The sequence below is a fragment of the Stegodyphus dumicola genome, chromosome 4 (genome assembly GCF_044657685.1).
Source record: "Stegodyphus dumicola isolate Sdum_Otavi_A_Nest chromosome 4, ASM4465768v1".
In the NCBI taxonomy this organism is placed as follows: domain Eukaryota; kingdom Metazoa; phylum Arthropoda; class Arachnida; order Araneae; family Eresidae; genus Stegodyphus; species Stegodyphus dumicola.
The window spans coordinates 244365302-244387482 of NC_140771.1; the positions used below are offsets into that span (position 1 = coordinate 244365302).

Below are 22181 nucleotides of genomic sequence, written 5' to 3' on the forward strand. Positions count from 1 at the left end.
TTTTTTATATTTATCAAATTAACAAAAGTTTTCTAATTTTACTCTTTAATTCTATTTGTTAGCTTTGAATTTGAACGTACGCATAATTTTAACATTTTTAAAATCATCTACACATGAAGAATACATATTAATTAAACCTTCCACACTGATTCTGATTTTTAAATTATTTTTTTAAGGTTAGAACAATCGGAAATTTCGAATAATAACAGTAAAAATTCCCTTAAATCGAATTTCGTTCAACCAAACGTTCAACGATTTTTAAAATTATTTTCCTGAACATTCCAAGTGAAGTTTTGCCATTTTTTGAAGAAATTTGGGGCCCACCAGCCGCCGAGCGGAAAATTCGCTGAACGCTGGTAATTCGGGCAGAGGGTTCGAAATCAAAGAAACCAAACCAAACTTGAAGAAATTTGCTCGTGACTGAACATCGATACTGACAACATGCTAGAGCAGAATTTCTGAAATTAGAATTATTTAGAATTTTTTATTTCATTTATTAATGAGGTATACTTTTAAACACTAATCGAAGAAAAAAGCGCTTCAAGCTGTTGATTGTTTTCTCTTTGAAACAAAACTGTGAACGCAATAAATTCTGCTATGTATAAGAACTTTTATCTTCAATATTAATTTATTTTTCCCGTATGTATGTATGTGTGCATGTATGTTACTGGCTTTGTGGAAAAACCCGGAGGCACTTAGAGCCCTGAAACTTTCAACACACCTGGTTCCTTACCCCGAAGCCTTAATTTCGAATTTATTGTTTACTTATTTTATATTTTGGGCGAATTGAAAGGATTTTTGCTTAAAAACTAAGTGATTTAAAAGCATTGCTTTGCAACCCAGCAAAGCGTAAGATAATTAATTGTATTTCAGATGTAATCAACAGTTTAAACGAAATATCTTGCCATACAGCAAAGAGTGTCATGTTTGTCTTCCAAATTTAGTCAATAAACTGAGCGAGTTAAAAGAAATGTGTTGCCACTGCCTAGATATAATATTTAAATATATATATATATATATATAATATTTAAAAATATTTTTGTACTTTTGGTTTTTTGAACAAATATAATGCTTTTCGATGCTGCTACGTCACTGCCTACTGAACGTATTTATTCAAAAAGCAATTTTTGGCCTTCTTATAAATTTTACTCAAAGGTGTCAAAAATCTTATACCAATATTATTTTTATAGCCAACTATAAGTACATTCTTATAATTTATTACAGCCACTTATGAATGTAATCTTAACTTCATTATCATTACATTTTTTAACCTTTGTAAAATTGCAATATTTGATTAATTAAAATAGTTTCTAAATAAAAGCTATAGAAAGCTCTTCATTTAATTAATAATTTTTTATAGCATAAACATATGAAAATGTACAGCTTGATTGACTGTTTTTACTATTTCACACTACAATACAGTTTTTAACCTTGCGTTAAAAATATGCTAAAACAGTGTCAAAATTTCTGGAGCAATTATTTAAACATGAACCTGAGCTTGCAAATTGATTCACGTTTCTGGTTTCCTTCCCCTTCCATAGATGGCGCTACTTGCAGCATCAAAAGCCCTAACCTAAGTTGAAACGCTGTGTGAACAGAACAGGTATTTTGGATTTATTTCGATATTTAGTCATGTAAACACTGTGTCAGAAGTGTCATTTTCTTGTCTCTTATTACAAGAGATTTTAAATAGAACTTTTGAAAATTCTCATTTATGTTAATTGCACACATGATACATGTGGCTCGGTGGCGCAACGGTAGCGCGTCTGACTCCAGATCAGAAGGTTGCGTGTTCAAATCACGTCCGGGTCAAACGTTGAAATTTTTTATTGAATTTGTTCTGATTTGGCGGTAATTATGTATTCCTGTGTTGACGAAAAAAATGGGGAAATTAAACTATAGAAATGTTAAAAGATTAAAATTTTTATTATTATTTAAAAAAAGTCTAAACATTTTGGTACTCTGAAAGTATAATCGAACTGGATTTGTTCTGAATGGTAATTAAGTGCTATTCATGTATTTATGACAAAAATCGAAAAATTAAACTAAAGAAATGTTAGAAGTATAAAATTATCATTACTATTAAAAAAGTCTAACAACTTTGGTACTCTGAAAGTGTAATTGAACTGAATTTATTCTGAACTGGTGGTAATTAAGTGGTCTTCCTGTATTCATGACAAAAATGGGAAAATTAAACTAAAGAAATGCTAGAAGTATAAAATTGTTATTAGTATTAAAAAAGTCTAAAAATTTTGGTACTCTGAAAGTATAATTGGAAGTGAAACACACCCTATAAAATTTATAATTATGCCCCAAAAATAATTAATTAATTAAATCGGTGTTAAGTTATGGCTTTAGCCCAAATGTGTTGAAAATCCATTTGGGTTGAAACGGGATTTTGCGTTGAATCACTATAAACGGCGTACCAGTTTTGAGACTGTTGCCACCAAATGTTATCACCCTGTATTATTTTTAAAGAAATTTAATAATGAAGAATCTGCATGAATGTATGAATGTTTTTCGGAATGTGAATAAACGACGGTACCTAGAGCCATCCAATTTTGAATAACGTAGTCCTCTACCCGAACATGTGCACCTGGAAGCCCGAATTTTTAATTTATAATTTGTTTTATTATATATTTCATATTTTGTAAAACGTTTTTGATTAACAAACTGATTTGAAAGCGAGCAGTGGCAACACTGTAAGGAATAAAACCTTTTTATCTCCGTTGCCCGAGAGACTGTTTATCGAAAATTCTAAAGATATGCTATTTTTAAATATTTTGTGAGTTTTCTGTTGGATCGAATTTATGTCTCGTAAGAGCCAAAAACGTGATATTGAATACATAAAGTTAACACAAAAAACGTTAATAGTAATAATAATAATAATAATAATAATAATAATAAAAAAACCCTTTTTTTTTTTTGCTAGCCATCTCACTAAGAAAATAGAATACTGATATGATAAACTGGGAAAAAAGTGGAAAAAATATAAAAGTGTATGGCAATACTTAACACTGCAACGAGAGAGATAAGGTTAGTAGAATTGTAGTAGAATGGAATAACTTGAAGCGGTGGAATTTAGAAATAAATAAACAAATAAAGGGATTTCAATGTGCATCATGAAAAAACTGAATGGAAACTATTGAAAATGAAAACGTTGAAATGGAAACACTTGATAATGAAAAATTAATCAATAAATCAAGTAAGTATTGTCATTGATCGGAAATTGGTTGACTTTTCAAGACGAACAAACCAACTCCCCATCAACCAAAATTAATTAATAAATGCGAAAGTGTTTCGTCTTTTACTCAAGTAAGAATTATATTGCCAAATTGGTAAGTTGAGTTTTAGCTAATTAGTTAGATTTAAGGTGAAATAAAATTGGAGGACTTAATAGAATTCATTATGTTTCATTTAGCTTATTTTTTATAGAGCGTGAGATTATTGCCAAATTGCGTAGAAGTAATAATATTTTATATATCGTCATAATTATTGCCCAATTTAAGTAGTAGTGAAAGTATTCTTAATTTAAGTAGATGTAATACTTTACGATAAGTACACTGAGGAACAGGGAAAAGGAAAAAATGAAAATAGACGATTATTTTATGCTTTTTGGCAACACTTACTAGTTATGGTTATTGTGGCGTATGGATTGGTAACTATTATGCTCTAATTAAAGATTAGTTCGACGAAAAAAAAAATCTACTTATAGAAACTACGGTGTATATGGCGTTGAGGTCTGTTTCCCCTCCCCCAAGACCAAAGGGGGCTATATGACTTGATAAATTTTAAATACTATAACAAGTTTGGGACATACGTGAATGCAATGTTACATACCTATATCAAACGTAAGATAAATTATGAAAACACAACCAGTCTGTTCTTTAGGATTTGATCCGAAGTCGAATTACCAGTATTCAGGTGTCTGGTCCATTTTTTTTTTTTTTTTTTTATTTGTTAGACGAGGAATCGCCAGATGCTAAATTATCATACGAAACCTGAATTTAGAAGCGAATTGTTTCTATACTAAGCAAAGAACTGAAAAAAGGGATTTTAACGATTTCACGTTCTTTCTTTACTTACTGAAACTTCTGAATGGTGTGTGGTGTGGTGTGGTGTATTTAATTATGGCAAAGCACACGAGGGCTATCTGCCTAAGGGATGGGATGACTTTCTAAGTGAAACTGGCTCGTATACACGTTACACATGGGGAAAACCACAAACGCGTCCATGCAGCCAGCCCGTTCGCGGGATTCGAACCTCGGACCGAACTACCAGTGTTCAGCGACTTTACCGCTCGGCCGCTGGTGGGCCGAAACTTCTGACTGAAAAACACCAATTTCAATTAAAGTATGGTCTTATAAAGACGCACTATTTTTATGCAGGACTGGGTCCTACCTCACATTGGTGCATGTGTCACACAGTTATTTAAACAACATTTCACAAATGAACGGTATATAGGCCAACACATCGCGCCTTCTTGGTCACTCCTGAGACTTTTGGCTATGGGTTTATCTCAAAAGCACTATTTGTGCTGATAATCTAAACGATTTGGCGAAATTGAAAGATGCGATACGCCGACATGTCCGTAATATTCCTCCTGATATGCTAAGAGCTGCTGTCAGAGCTTAAATTGCGCCGGTACTTGTCAGTTTTCGAGATAAATCACTATTTTAGCCGGAGCGAATTTGAGATGCTCTAAGTGAAAGGGCTCCGGCACTTTTTTTCTGTAAGTTAACCCCAATTTCAACAGAAAAATTTCATTTTAATAATAATTATGCCTTGAAAAAACTATTCTAACTTCTGAATACAAGCCTGTCTTTTCCTTGGACACAGGTTGAGACTTTCAAGGCCCGGTGGCGCAGTGGTTACCGCATCGCGCAGCGCACCACAGGTCCGGGGCTCGATACCTGGGCTGGTCAAGGTCGACTCAGCCTTTTATCCGTTGAGTTCCATCACTTGGGTCGATAAAATGAGTAAGTACCAAGTTCGCTTGGGAGCTAAACGCTTGGGTAGGTCACCAACACTGAATGTATTTTGTATTTTCATTGTATAGTATTGTATAGCATCTACTGTATCGTATTATATTGTGGTATTGTATCTACTGTATCGTATTTTATTGTGGTATTGTATAGTATTGTATAGTATCTTATATCAGTTGGCTTTTAGTACAGGTTAAATATGTTATTTATTTATTTATTTATTTATTTATTTATTTATTTTTTTTTTTTGTATTGTATCGTATTGTAATATTGTATATTATTGTATGGTATCCTATATTCGTTAACTTTTATGCAGGCTAAATGTGTTATTTTTATTCCTCATAATCGTATAATTAGCCTTATTGCATGTTTTTCCCACAATACCACGTGATCAATTGTATTGTACCGCTATTGCATTCTGTTACTAAGTTTGGTACGAATCCTGTACCATAATTGGTAGTAACCAATGTATCGACCTTTGTATATCTTAAACACAGTTGCATGCTAAATATATTTTGTATAACATATTCCTTTTTCCTAACTATTGTTGTACTATAGGGATTGAATGCGTATCGAGATCAAATTATATTGTACGCTACCTACTTCTTCTGTATCACATCACTACCTGCGGTATTGTAACATGACTTTGTCATAGCGAATATCTAGTTTATTACACTGACTTTCAATCTGTTGCTTTGTCAAATATATGTACTTGGCTATGCAATGTATCCCGATACAGTTGTTAGTCTTCTGAATTAAGTCGAATTCTGAATGCTTTACGCATTTCCCATGTATCAGTACTTCCAGTCACACACTGATGGCTATTGTATTCTTTTATTTTTATTTCTTTTGGTATATCCTCTGTGTATTGCTGTAATCATTTACATTCATTATGTCACTATGTTCTCTATTTTTATGTTATATTAAGTCTAATTCTACTGTCTATATTTTACTCATTGTATATTATTGGGCTGCCCAACATCAGACTGTACTTTAGCTTATGTATATTCTGTATTTGTGTGTATTACACCTTTGTAAAATTTTTGCTTATTGTCAAAACTCGCCCTTTTTGGCCCTGCACGCTTTTGTTATTTTATTTAATAAATGTGGGGCCTGGGCGGTTGTTGGGGTTGTCTTTCGTGGGCATTTGGTCTGTTGGACTGCCCCCGGGTTGAATTTGGCTCTGGGTTTGGGCGCCCGGTGCGTGGCGTCTTGTGATTCCTCTTTAGGCTCTAGATATAGGTGGACGTGGTGCTATACCGATTAACCTTTTGGTAAAGGGACAGTGCCCACGTCCTCCGTTGCTTATCGCTTACCCAAGCTGACCACTTGTTGAAGGCATATGCTTACGTACCCCGGGGCCCACGGTCAAGAAACCGTAACAGCCGGCCAAAAGCCGTAAGTGACGTAACAGCCGTAATGGGCCATCGGGAGGTTCGGAATGCGAATCCCGTTGAGGGTACTGCTTACATGACATCGAAGAATTCTAAAAGGCTTTACGATCTTAATAACATGATTAAAGAGGCTGTTCACACAAATTTTGAAAGATTTTCATTGTATTTTCAGAAATATTTTATCTAAAATTTTTGTGTTTTAAGTATTCTATTTGATAACTCGTATTCTTCACTATCTTTCTACACAGTACAGTTTCAAGAATCCCATTCCTATTGAATAGCCTTCCCAAGTCCAAGGTTGGTTGTAGGTCGACGTTTGGAGAATCCGCTTTTTAAAAGTATAAAAGCGCAAAAATCCATGGGTAATAGGAGATTTTGTAGAGATGTGAATACGATTTTTTATTTCGCATTATTACCACAGTTACTGCTGTTACCAGCGCCCAATATATTTGTATCTATAAAGCCCTGGCTTATGCCGTTGTAAATATGCCTTTCATTGATAATGGATATAACTGCTACAGTAAGACCCCGCTTAACGGTGTTTCGTTTAGCGCTGTTTCGGTTTAGCGCTATTTTATTTCAACCCGGGGATTCTCCGAAATTGTGCGCAGCGCTAGGTTTCCAAATAACATATCCGAAACAGTGTAGTTGTGTTTTTTGCTTTTTATCATTTGAAACAACATTTGTTGACATTATTGTAAGTTTAAATTTGTATAATACTATAACGATTAATACAGTGACAGATATTATCATCTTTAGTTTTTATCATGGGTGATAATAAAAAACAAGAAAACAAAGCAACCAGAAAAAGCATTTCACTGGAAACTCAAATGCAAGTGATTAGAAGATTAGATTCTGGTGAACGTCAATCTCAAATTAGTGCTGCATTTGATTTTGGCAACTTCAACAATAAGGACAATTCTTAAGAATAAAGAAAAAATACTGTCATCGGCAACTGCAACTACGTCGAGCTCTGCAACTAGAATTACCCGTTCTAGAAATAACATTATAGAGGAAATGGGAAAACGACTGTCTATATGGATTGACGACGAAATTGAACGCAATATGCCATTAAGCCAATCTATCATAATGCCTTCTTGACAAAAAGGCATAAAATTGGAAACCCAGAATAGACTGAATGATCTGACTGAGAATTTTATTTGTTTTTAAAAGTATATGCGTTTATATTGTTTTTATTTTTGTAAGAAATAAATGTTTGATTTTATTTTTATTAAAAAAAACGTTATTAAATTTAATGCCTATCCATTTTTTATCCGTCTTTCCCTAACCCCATTATTTACATAATAAGATAGCCTCGCTTAGCGCTGTTTCGCATTACGCTCTACTTCGATGGAATGTATCCCCCGCGTTAAGCGGGGTCTTACTGTATTTGATTGGCTGAGCTCTCTGTAAGCTGAAGTTTTCTGTCGGAGCTCTCTCTGCAGAGCGCTTTTTCGTTGAGGAGAAAATAAGCACTAGGCAAAGTAAAATCGATTTTGTTGTTTTCCTTTCTCCCCTCACGTGTACATTTGTCGAACAAAATGTTATTGGGCATACCTTTCCAGAGCTGGCGCTACCTGAGAAAAGAACAGCCGCAAATTGCCCCGAGCTGCGGGTAGAGAACGATTATCAGCTTCCTGATGAAGAGGTCGATAAAGTCGGCCATCCGTCGTCAATATGCTGACGATACCTAATGACCAAGACGGAATGTCACTGACCTTCTCGAACTTATACCAGTGGGAATTTTGCATGTGTCACTCGGATAAGGTGAGAGAGGTGAACTAAGATCAGAAGACGAAGGAAATTTTTGTCGCTTGCTTTTAACGGTGACTTGTTTGTTCCCATTGATAGGATTCTCTCTAATCGCAGAATTGAGAAATTGCCTGCTGTCTTTCCTCTTCTCTGACGCTATCATCCGTGAGGGACAAAATTGATAAAATGAGTGAATAAACAGAAATTTATTTCCTTCTTTTAATTTTGTTTTCGTTTAATTTTAAGCACTAAACTAAAAGAGATTAGATTATTAGGACATTAGACTATTTTTAGAACGCACAAAACGCACACTTTGCACACACACACACACAAACAAAGTGTGGGCTTTTCTATACCTCCCGTTCAACTGGGGCGATCGACGAAATTTAATTTGCATTTTTCATGTCTCGAAAGCGTGACTTAGGATATTTATTAGATTTTTTATATAGCTTTTATGTTAACACTAGCAGCTTCGCTGGCAGCCTTCGTCTGGCTTTTAAATGCACCGGGAAAATGGCTGAAGAGAACACCAAACGTTAAATTTAATAACTGCGTAGAATTTTACTCTGCAGAACAACTTCATAAAAAAATTATTACGTATAACAAAATTACAATGAAATAAGCAATATCCCTTAATACAAATATTAATTATCCTAATAAATAAATTAACCAACTTCCCTTTGCGAAATCGTAAGAACTCAAATGGTATAAAGGAGGTTAAGAACGTTGTTTCCTAAAAAAAAATCACTCAAAACTTTTCAATGTCTTAAAAACAGTGAAATGAGCAATAAATAACATAAAAGAATGCAAAAAAACAAAAAATTCTGAAAAGTAAAGTATAATTAATGATATTTTATCTTATATTTTCAAGAGAAAAAAATTACAATGAAATAAGCTCTATCCCTTAATACAAAAATTAATTATCCTAATAAAAAAATTAACCAACTTTCCGTTGAAGAAAAAAAATCATGCAAAACTTTTGAATATCTTACGAACAGTGAAATAAGCAAAAAATAACATGAAAGCAACTAAAAAAAACATAAAATTCCGCGCAGAATTTTACTCTGCACAACAACTTAAACAAAAATCAATAAAAATGTATTATATATATAAATGACAATGAAATATGCCAATCTCTTAAAAACAGTCACATAAGAGATAGGATGAAATATTGTTGCCAAACCCATATTTCTAAAAGAATGAAACTATTCAAAATGAATCAATTTCATCCAAAATCTATCAACAACAATAAGACGGGAAAATTGTTGCCAAAATCACATTTTTAAAGACGTGAGATGTGAGAAGTGTACACGGAAGCTTCATTTAAAAATTTTTTTAAAAATAAAAAATATTATAATTTTTCCAAAATTCTTTTTGTAAAAGCAGTCGCAAGGACAAAAGTTTAACGTGTCCAAAAATCAAAGAAAAATAAATTGTGCATTTTTAAAAATAAACGTTTTTAGAAAAAAATGCCGTTGAAAAGGTGTTAAGCTCCCTTTGTTAAATAAATTCGTATTCAATCGATTTATTGAAACACGAAATTTATTTTAAGTTCGTAAAATAGCTAAGTGCCTACGTTTCATGACGATGTGAAAATGGAGTGTATGGAGTAAAATCTCGCTTTCCTATAGCCCATTATGTCTCAAAATGGCGCGATTTCGTCACAAAACATAAAATAAAAACAATTCGAGTTCGAATTTCGAAAAAATCGCTTCGATGTGCACTGGCTCTTGTCTAGATGTATCTATGTACCAAATTTCGTAGCCGTGGGTCTATAAGCTTACGCGCAGCGCGAACGAAAGTCACACACACACACAGACAGACTCTTTATTTTATTACATGTAGAGAAAGATAATATTTTGACACAAAATCTGTCTTTTTCTCAAATGACATACTTCCCCCCTCTTATTTCTATTCTACGACTGCTTAAACATTAAATTTTGTAAAATTGGCTGAGAAATTAAAAAATTTATCTTGACGCACTTTTTTCAGTTTGCGCCAAGAATAATTCACTTCGCGAAATTATTAATTTATGGTAAGCTATTTTCCTTTTCCTTTTTTCACTGTACACGAGCGGACGTGGGGGGGGGAATAAAAAAACTACATCGTTCATTCTTTGAAATAATATTAACGAAGTGCGTAGACCACATTTGGCATTATTATCGCTTACAACAAATATGCCAAATTTCGAAACGCACCAGTATATAAATTCACGTATATCTTGGGAAATTATGAGTAAATAACTATTTTTTAACACATATACTTGAAGGTGATGATAAAAATTTTATAGGTTGTAATTCAAAACTGTTTTCAAAAAATTCATAAAAATTACTAAAAAAATGCAAATTTTAAAAATAAATCAGGAAATATCTCTAAATTTTGTTTGGATTGAACTTAAATTTCGAACTGGCAGAGGAATCAATAAGTAAATTTAATTAAAAAAATCTGATGTGTACACCACATGACTTCCTTGTACGGAATATTAAATTATGCGCATTTTTTCTTGCATTTTATTTAAACTTATTAGATTGAATTAAACCTACTTCGCCGACAGCGCATAAACCACAATAGAATAAATGCATTCTTTAAAATTCACTTTGTTTACCATAGCGACACTCTGGCGCTAGGTTTACTTAACAGTATTATATTTCGTTCATGTTATAACTCAGAATGCACAAAATGTATATCATTTAAAGAATTATCTAATCGTTCCACATGTTCTATTCAAATACTATAATAAAGCTAGAACGATGTATGAAAGAATTTAGCAAATAAAACAAAAAAGAAACAGTTTTTCACAGACGACTAAGTACTTCTCATTTAATTAATTCAGTTCTTACTTCGCGAGAAGACAAAAATACATAAAAACTCAAAATATCTATATTTAAAATTACGAAGTAAATCTCAAACACTTATTTCCTCGAAAAAATTCCAGAAAGGATTAAGCATGATTTAATTGGCAATAATAAATGAAGGCGTTATCTTTGTTGTTGCAAAGCTAAGTTTCTCTAGATTGGCAACAAATCCACTAGTCTCCTGTTTCAAATGTAAACATCAATGGCCGCCATTAAAAAAGGCTTAGCGGCAGTTAAACAACTTTAAAATTGCTGATAATTCTAAAAATATTGCACACAGATTTACTAAAGGCATAAAATCCTTAACCGAAAGATAAAAACAACATAATTCAATCATTTTTAAAGCAAAAAATGTACAATTTACCAACATATAAGAGTAAAGAAACTGAGATTACTGAGCCGGGTAACAGAGTGGATATATATATATAAATATATTTATATACGTCTGGTGCGGCCGATTGCAACCAAAATACGAGGTGCACATCTATATGTTATAGCAGTCCTATATACAAAATTTCAACGTTCTGAGGCTACTCGTTTCGAACGTACGTACATACGTTCGTACAGACGCCACGAAAAATTTTCTTCAGAATTCATTTTAAAGCAGTTTTATAGTTTTTTTGAAGGAAAAGAGTATTTTATTCGGTCTTTACGTACAGATATACCGCAAAAACTTCGTTAAATTGCATTCGATAGCGGTCAAAATGGATATTTTCGTTGAAATATGCTGCCTGAAACTTTTCGCGATTACAATACTTCCTTTTTGCTTCGTACAAGAAAGTAAAAAGGCGAAAAAAAGTAATGTTCGTCGTTGTTCTTCACGACATATCGCCGAACGCAGAAAGCCCCGCTGCAGAACTCTTTATGAGAAATAGTTATCTGGATATAAATGCAAAAATATTGTCACAATATATTAATGTTGGATGTATTTAAATGACTGCAATAAAAACAAATCCATTTATTATCTATCATCAAAGAGGAGGGAAAAAATTCTTAACACATGCGATTTAAAGAATCTTAAGAAAGTTTTTCAAAGGGATTTATAATGGTGGCTGGTTTCTCATATAAACGGCAAATTGAAAATGAACAGATTGAAGCTAAATATTATTATATATTACTCCATAAATTATCAGGAGCCTGTTTAGTACCCAGTTTCCAAATATGAAATGCCTTCTGTTTATCCACAGTACCATCCATCAGTACAGCTGCATCAATACAAAACAATCAGCCACACGTCAAAATCCATTGTTAAATTCCTGGGAAAATGATATAAGAAACTCGTATCAAGGTCATATCCTTCATTCCTATCGCTACTAAATCTTCTCATGGATTACCACTCATGGATTTTTGAGCTCTTGGTATTTTAAAAAATGGATTGTTCAAACGTCGACCTTCAGCCCTCCTTGGACTTTGGAAAGCTGTTCAAGAGGAATGGGTAAAATATCTCTCTCGATACCACAAAAGGCTTTATTGTCGTGGAAATTAGGCTGTAGAAAGATAGTAAGACTAACTCCTTCGAGCCGGGTAGCGAAAACGCGCGCTTATCGCTGAGGCCGGCAGTGTCTTACGCGAGCGTCTCTCCAGGGCCGGGGGCTTTTTTGCTACTAAGCCTAAATCCATGAAATTTCCGAAGTATCAACGCATTGTTTAATAATGCTCTATAGAGTATTTAAACGGCTTATGCTTTATAGATATTTTTATATATATATACTTTAATTACCTTATTTCTTGTTTAAATGCATATTTTACACATTTTATTTTAATTACTCACCATTTTATGAATTTTAACATTATACATCTGAAAACTAAATATATTACTTAAAATTCGCTTTTCGTATGAAAAATTTGAAAACAGGGATCTACACACAGTCCTACGTTACATTCCTTGCACTCGTAATAACTCATTTGCCGTTTTGGAGGATTTTTCCTGGAATGTGAACAAACGAAGCATCGTCGTCTCATTTTCTTATCAGTCTCTTCCGAACAAAGTTTTGGAAAATGTCTTTCAGTTAATCTTTCAGAATCAATATCAGAATTTCAGAATCAATATCTGAAATATTTTGCATCATTTCTGCTATTTCATGCTCCGTTAAACATTTTCGACGCTTCGACACTGAAACTGTAAAAACAGAAAGAATTCACGTCTAACAAGATCTAATTATTTTCTAAAAACTGAACTGTAAACAGAAATACTCAACGCTTTAGCGCATATAAAACTTCTACTTACAATAAACAACTACCACGTGCGAATAAAGTGCGATTTAAAGAGACGTCATAAATCACGCCATTCGGAAACATTTAGTTCCCCGTTTGTTTATATAATCAAAAACACGTGTATGTGAGTCATGCTTCTCTCATTTCGAGTAGAAGGTCTAATGTACATGTATCTGAAACCATATGGACATACAGTGCCATCTTGTGGCAGAAATTATAGTTTGAAAAACGTTCCAAGGTACTGGCACAAATACGTGACAGTCGGTAGAAAACGCAACAATGCTCTGGCACGCCTGCGTGTCGGCCGGTAGATAAGTGTGTTCGTTGCTGGCACGTATACGTGACAGTCGGCGCGAAGGGGCTAAGGGTTTTCAAATGCAACATTTGAAGCATAAAAAATTTAGGTAAAATTGTAAAGACATTCTAGAAAGCAGGAGAGGTGAAAATTGAACAATGCCCTCACCGAAACTCGAACGACGAACCTCTCGAACACGGGTCGAGCGTGCTGACCACTATACCAAGAAGGCACGCTAAGAAATACCTTATAAAATATTTCTGCAAATGCAATGAAAATCGTCTAAAAAATGTGCGAACAGCGCCCACTTTAACTACTTAAGATCTCTTTAAGCGAAAAAACTGTTAAAAAAAATTATTTAAAAATGATAAAGGAAATTACGAATACTAACTAACTGTGATCTCTTGAAGCGAAGGAGCTGTTAAAAAACCATTACTTATTTGTAAGGCGATAGGAATTTTTTTTTTTTTTTTTTTTTTTGAGACGACAGTCTTTGAAGAGATTTGTTAAAAAGTATTTATTTTTAGCTGTTTAGCGGTAAAAAGTTGGGTTGAAGGGGAACGTTTCCTTACTTTTTGGCATTGCTCCACAAATTCGAAAAATGGAAAAAAAAGGGGGGAGTAAAAATAGATTAAATTTCATTTCAGGGGTTAGGTAAAATGCATCCTGCGGTAAAAAAAATCTCAAATCAGACTAAAAAAGGTTTTTTTTTAAGGATAGGGGGGAGAAAATGTTTGACAAAGGCATTTTTTATCTCTGTTGCGCTCGCTGGTATTTTTCTTTGTTTCCAGCAAGAGAAAGACAGTATGCTGCTTTTTATCTTGATTGCTTTTTATCTTGATTGCTTTTTATCTTGATTGCTTTTTATCTTGATTGCTTTGTCACAAAACTATCTGAAAAGCATACGCTTGCTCTGAACGTTTCATTTCACTTTAATAGAAGATAGCGTTCTGCAGTGTTATTGTTTCACTCAAGGGCATCATTTGTTTATTTTTAAACTCACTATCCTAGGGCATTTCAGTTTCATAATTTATAATTTTGCCAAGACCATCACTCCTTTCCTCATATGCAGCACATCCATACCGTACCAGTGCTTCCAATAATATTGAAGCTAATAATTCAAATGACTGAAAATAAAAATTCATCTGAATCCTTATTAAATATTTTGGTATAAATGTGTAGGTAAATCATACACGAAGTCGAGACTCTATATCAGTCGTGACGAACCTTTTTGGGACCGTGTGCCCCAAACCTTTTTTTTTTTTTGGGGGGGGGGGCGTGCCTAAAACCTCTTTGATTAAATTACTATGTTTTGCCAGGCACAGTGAAATTTGAAAGCCGTTCGTTGTTAGATGGTTTGTTTTAGATAGCTAATTGCAAAAAACAACTTTCTGATAATTACAATTCCTCAGTTTCCATTCAAAAAACACCTTCCGTTCAGTTCGGCAACAATCTTGTGGTTGGTGTGAAAGCAGGAGAGATATAGTCACTTTACTTAACCTGTTCCGCCAAACTAAGTTAATGGCACTACAGGGTTAGGAAGTCATCCTAGTCATTGCTAGCAATCTGACTCTTAGGTCGCCTTTCTACATTTTACATTAATATTTAGTTTCTTGGGTATAATTCTTTTCATTCACTTGCTTCATTATCTCTAAGATGCCCTTGTTGCAGTCATAGTCCGTAAACAGTCTATTCACAGGATATGTGATGTAGTCGGAAGGAAGGAACTGCTGTCGAAGGTGCTCGTCAGAGGGCAGGAGAGCAGGTAATGAAATGCGTCCGCGTCTTCCCCGCGAAAATCGCAAGAACAGGTGACGTCCCGTCTGAGGAATCGTCTGTAATACGCTGGGAATTTTCCGTGGTTGGCACAGGCCCGGAGGAAGAGTCGGTTGCATTTGAGACTCTTGAGAGTAGGTATTGGGAAGATGTTGTAAGTAAATCTTCCTGTCCCTGCCATCGTGATGACCATGTCTCTTGGAATGTTGTCTTGAGGGCTCCTCAACTTCCTAACTTTTTGCAACTTCTGCGGAAAGCGGAACTTCCTTGCAATTTCTGGTTTGAGAGCTGCAGTCTTAGCTAGTTCATCCGCTCGTTCGTCGCCTTTCTGCCCAGTATGTCCTTTTATTCAGTTGATCTTTAAAGGGATGGAAAATGAGCAACGCCTTCGCCAGGACTCGAACCACGGTCCTCTCGAATACGCGCCGAGCATGCTGACCACTACACTACGAAGGCATTCTAAGAAGGCGGGAGAAATACCTTATACACTCCCCCTTTTAAAAGGTATTTGGGGTTTAGCGGACCCAATCGCCAATTACTGTGTGTGGAGAATCATCATTCACCATTCTTTTTAGTTCGGGCGCCAGTGTAGAGACATTAGGTATTTTTTGGAAGCAGGAGAAGTGATAAACGAGCAACGCCATTGCCGGGAATCGAACCACGGACCTTTGGAATACGCACCTAGCATGATGACGATTACACTACGAAAGCATGCTGAGAAGGCGAGAGAAACACCTTATGGGTGTTAAAGTGCCGTCTGACACTAGTCGTGCGACACGCAACAACGTGTTTTAAAGAATACAATGTATTCTGTAAGGTTTTCAATTAAACTTGACAAAACGCTTCTAAACGCAGCCATAGCACAGAAACAACTGGAAAAGAAATATAAATAACTTTTTGAGAGTTGGTATTAAAAGACAAAATTCAATGACGCTACGGACTGAAAAACAATTCGTAATTCGAGTTAACTGAAATTCGCGTTAACCGTTGAAACTCCCTGTAAGTCCATGTGAATTGCTGCCGAGACCGGAATTTTGTTCATGTTTTTTCAAGTGTTCCCCGTAAGCAAGTTCTTGCTAAGAGAGATTTACTGTGTAACGAATACTGAAGAATGTCCGTACGAGTTATTGGCACGGGCCCAGGAAGTAAGTCAAAATAAAATGTATTATTTAAGGCAAACTTTTCTCAGTCGCGACCCCTTTTTATCACTGAGATTTTTTCGCGACCCCCAGGACCCCATAATATTTACAAAAAATTTTGTGGGAACCCATAAGTATTGCTCAAATCCGACACACGCGTGAGTGAAACTGTCAATTTTTTCACTTGTACTGTAATATACTATTGCAGTTTTAGGTCATTAACCTTAATTTCTAATTTTAAGGAATAGAACAATGTGAAAATTTTAAATAACAGACGAAATGACAGCGTCACGTGCAAAGCAAGGAAAATGAACCTTTATATTATAATAAGAATGCGTCGAAACGTTTTCGGTTTTTTTTGGGGGGGGGGTCTGTATTGTTTTATAATTATCTATTTTCAGATACATTGTGTAAAAATATTTAGTAATCGTATAATTATTATAATATGTAGGGTTTATATTTATTTTAACTAACATTTATTTTAAGTTTAAACAATCTTTCCTGTCAAGCCTTACTTTCCCCTGGAATTGCCGATGCTAGAGTATGTAAATTTTAGTAGAACGCACAAAGTATTCAAAATTGTCAGCGGAAGTAATCTGAGTTAAATAGAAGGGAAACGAGTTCGAAAGTGTGCTTTCTTGCTTCACGAGCGTGGAGGTGGCTTGGTAGAAATTGAAGAACCATGGGTTTCGGCCTGTGTGCTTGCCTCGGTAGATAGTTAAATCTTTCAACGTAATATTCAGAAGTTTGCTGAATTATCAGCGGTATCTTAGAACGCGGCTAGGTTAGTTACGTTTTAGAGAGCCTCGTATGTAGTCACTTGTTATTATTCATTTTTAGTTTCTTATTTTTATTTTACCGCCGGGTCGGCGTAGTTTGTGAGCGTCAAGAGCAGGCATGTGTAATTTCTAAAGTTGAATAAAAAGGGATTTAAACCCTTCTCAAGACTTTGTGTACTTTCCAGTTCATAGCAGTCACCACTATTGTTGCGTGCAGGTTGAGAGCGCGCAACATTACAAATAAGTTAAAGAAATGTCAAAACTGCTAAAATTTTTGGCGACCCACTGCTGCAGGTCCGGCAAGTATAGGGGGGCAAGTACAGAGGGGACGCGACCCACAGATTAAGAAACCCTGATTTAAGGAATTACGAAGCGTTAGATGACTCCATCATTCATTCTCAAAAGCTAGGATTTACATCATTATGGCGCATATTGCCTTATCTTCCTAATGAGTAAACATTGTCTTAGCTCAGTCTTATGCGTCGCATCTCAAATGAAACCATCGCGAAAGATAACAGAAAGGTTAACAACCGATACTTAACTGATTTTTGTAACTTTTCGCGAAGAAGTGGAAAGTAAGACGTGTGTTTTAAATCCGCTTGCCTTAATTGATATCTCAGTCATATACGAGGGGGGAGGGAAGTAAATATATTGGGAAGGGGGCATTAAAATCCAAAATATGGCCACCATTAAAAATATCATCATATTGTATTTGTGTGTGCTAGGTAAAATATTATTTCCTTTTAAAAAATAATTATTAAACAATTTCTAAAAAAAACAAGAAAAGTTCTATTTAATTTTGCCAATCCAGGTTTAATACCGAAAGAATTCATTTCTATTGTGCCAGTTAATTGGTAATTTGACCTGCTTTCAAATCCCGAAAATTTCCCTGCCTGCGTGGATATTTTTGTGGTTTTCCTTCTTTAAACGTGAATACAAGCCAGGTTCCCTAGATATATCCTCCATGAAAGCATCCATTTCCCTTTGGCAGGCAGAACTTGAGCGCTTTACTATAATCGAAGTAATCCAAATCCATGCATTCATTCCTCTTTTCTCAGTATGCCATATCTGGCGGGAGAGGAGCTGGTACTTCTTTGATAAAATGGCCACCCCAATAAGGCTTTGGCGACATTCGAAATTTGCACAACATAGAACAGACGGTCAAAAATATATGAAATTTGAACTGATATTCTTTTATGATAACTTTTCTTTTCTTTCTTGATGACTTTTTATTTAAAACTGTTCAGCAGCATATATGATTTTTCTTCTCTTCTTTTAGCCATTTGCTGTGGTATATAAATTGCTTTCTTTAATTCGTTAAGAGTCTTTTAATTAATTAAAGAGTTTAATATTTGTTAAAGCACCAATTTCAGCCTGCAAGCATGAAATTGGGAAAGAAAAATCTTAAACTTAGTATTTAAATTCAATCAAATTGCACATATAAACAGTTTGCCGAAGTTTCAGCCACAGCTAACTGCATTCCTCTTCTTCTACGCAGATATTTAATAAATAACGGAGGTAATTAACATGTAAAAGGAAACAAACACTGAGGAGAAAGTAACATTTAAAGGGTTGCCAAATTTTTAAAAGCTTTTTTGCGCCATATTATCGTCAGAGCGTTGCAAAATGTCTTTTCAATATAGTTTTCTCTCTTGCCGGATTTCCACCACTGGATTTGTTTATTCTGACCTTTATAGATTACAAGAATAGTCTTGCAAATTACTCCAATTCTCACTTTGATCGTTTATTGCCCTTGTCTGTTCTACCACATCCTTCTGTAAGACAACCAGTACAGATTCTGGATAGTACGGACACTGATGCAAATTCATTCTCATTTGTGCTGTATACGGATGGTAGTAGGATTGATGATAAAGTTGGTTTTGCTTATGTTATTTTTGAAGATGATATTGAAATTGAGTGTCACCAATTTCGCATTAGAAATGAATGTACTGTATATATTTCTGAGTTTCTGTGTATTAATTTTGCAATCAAGTGGATAATTAGCCAGAATGGAAGTGGTTCCAGCTACTTAATCTGTACGGATTCACTCTCTTCCCTGGAATCTCTTAAAAATACCTCTTTATGTAATGATATTATTGTCAATATACAGCAGTCTCTTGGAGATCTGGAGAAGAGGGGTATTTCAATGTTTTTTACATTTGTCCGTGGTCATTCGGGTAATTATGGAAACGAGAGAGCTGATTGGCTTGCTAAGAATGCAACTAAAAATGATATTAACGTTGATGTAAATATTCCAAAATCATATTTAAAAAAACATTCAAAGCTAAAATGATTGAGCGGTGGAACTGTGATTATATCTCTTCTGATAAGGGATCTGTTACAAAAACATTCTTCCCAACTATTTTTCAAAGACTGAAAAGTAAGGACTTGTTGCTCAATTTTAAAGTTACGCAATTTTTGTCTGGACATGTTTAATGTTTATCTTGAACGATTTAAGCTGACATCTTCCAATTTGTGTAATTGCAGTCTTAGCGTTCAGCAAAGTGTTTTCTACCTGCTTTTTGATTGCCCACTGCTTGATAAAGCAAGAAATCTTTTGAAATGTAGATTGAAATTCATTGGAATTCATTGGCCGCCGAAATGTTATGATTTTGTGTCCTCGACTTCGGCCTACCGAGCTTTCAATGATTTTGTTGATTTTTATTTTAAACACTGTTAATGATTTCTTTATACATTTTTATACTTTCGTATTTACTTTTTTTTTTCCTTGTTATGATTTCATTGTATTGTTGAAAACTGATGATATTACTTACTATTCTGCGTTTTTTACTTACGATTTGTAAGTCTCGTGTGATACTTTGTGGTGACGAGGATTTCTTTTTCTTTAAATTAAAAATAAATAAATAAATAATAATAAATAAATAAATAAATAAATAAATATAGTAAAAGGTACTAAAACAGATTTTTATTAAAACATTGAAAAATCGGTAATTTCATTGGTTTTAAGGTATCGAATTCCCTTACAAAAGTTCAAAAGAAGTATAAGATTTTTGGGGGTACCTTAGTTAAAAATGAAAAAACTGACGTGCGAACTGTAAAAGACTGGCCACCTCTAATAGCAATTCGTCAGATTCTTCAGTGGTATACAATACAGTGGAACTCGAGATACGAGTACCTCTATATACGAGAAATTCTGCACTACTACTCCTGAAGAAGAAGGAAGCAATTAAGAAGCTGGATGTAGCCAAAGGTGTTATCGTCACTTCCAAGCACAGTCTAAAACTCCTAGAAACTGTTGAGAAGCTGTTGTTGGTGTGGATTGACGGTGTGTGTTAGTGTATTTAATTATGGCAAAGCACACTAGGGCTATCTGCCTAAGGTGAGGGATGCCTTCGTGGAGGACTTTCTAAGGGAAACTGACTCGTATACACGTTACACATGGGGAAAACCACGAAAACGCCCATGCAGCCAGCCCGTTCGCGGGATTCGAACCTCGGACCGAACTACCAGTGTTCAGCGACTTGACCGCTCGGCCGCTGGTGGGCGGTGTGGATTAACGAGAAGCAGTTAAAAGGTCAGTGTCGGAAGTTATCATAAGGGTAAGTTACGGTTATAATTACTTACCAGTGTTATTAATTAGAAAATTTTAATATTTTTATGTTTATATTTTTGGGGGTGCGGAACGGATTAACTGGATTTCCATTATTTTTAATGGGGAAGTTTGTTTCTAGATACGAGAAATTCGCTGCACGAGCTCAATGCTGGATTGAATTAAACTTGTATCTCGAGGTTCCACTGTACTTGCTTGCGTAAGCTGAAATCCTAGAATTGAGTTGCTTCCTAGAACTTTTCCGAGCTACATTCCATTTAATTTCACGAGAGATCAAAGAACCATCGCGTGCAAGGTATTAAGAGGGAATACAATTATCTGATTTTTCAATGAAATTATCAGATGTGCCGCTGTGACTGGTATGATAGTTAGCGATGCCTGTTATATGTGACTGGTATGATATCGTTGGCCTCGGGTTCGAATCACGCAGAAGGCATGAATGCTTGCAAATATAATAGTGTTTTTGTGATTATGTAAGAAATTAGTAGTAGAGAAAGAGCGAAGAAGATCTTTGGATCTATTCCTCGGCTGTTCACGAACAATGGTGATCCATCTTTTGGGTTAACTCATCATCATTTACTGTCATCTAAAAGGTAACCGCTTCTTGCGGGTGCTACCCGAGCATAAAGCTGAGCAAAGCGTATTGAAGATCATCTCCGATCTTGAATAAAGCAATCTTCTTAAGAGTGCAGACACCTTTATGAGCGCCACCTTCATGTTAATCCGATTTTTGTTTGCATTACTGGTTAATTAATTAAGCAAGAAGTGGAATAACTTTTTGGCACCTTTACTAAAAAAAGTCCCAGTTTTCCACAATGGTGTCTGCATCTTTGTAAAAAATTGAGTGATTTTTTCCTAAGCGAGCCGAAAGTTTATTTCGAGCCCTGTGTAAATAATCAATCAGTAACGCAAACAAAAATTGGACTTGCATAACATTGCCTCACCATAAAGGTTGCCCTCGAGATTTGTTTGAAGTTGCATAGCTTGAAGTCAGAAGCTATTTTCCGAGCGCGAAGTGCGAGCATTTTTATGCAAGGGCAGCCTTATGAGGGTTGCAATCTTTTCGAAGAGCGTCCGATTTGCATAAGAATGCCGTCAATTTTAAAACGCAGCACCTTGAAGACATCCCACACCTATGAGACAGTCAATAACAAGCAGTATCTTCCTTTTGACAGTGATGAATTCACGAAGGTGACCCACATTATTTCCTGATCAAAGAGGACGAGTACGTTTTATTCGCAGAAAAAAATTCAATTTTGTGGATTCTTAAAGCCCCGATAAACCAATTAATTTTGAGATAAAATAAATCATATCCTTTTTCACAAGGAAGAGATACACACTTTGATTTCAGAACCCCTTAAATTAAATACGCACTAATATCCAAAACACTACTTCACTATGTACTTCTGTTTTCAAATTCC

General features: G+C 34.9%; 1 non-coding gene across 1 annotated transcript; it reads left to right on the forward strand.

The window, feature by feature from the left end:
• The first annotated feature begins 1740 nt into the window (after positions 1–1740).
• On the forward strand, positions 1741–1812 carry TRNAW-CCA (transfer RNA tryptophan (anticodon CCA)). The gene has a single exon. It is a non-coding gene; the product is annotated as a tRNA-Trp (tRNA).
• Positions 1813–22181: the final 20369 nt, after the last annotated feature.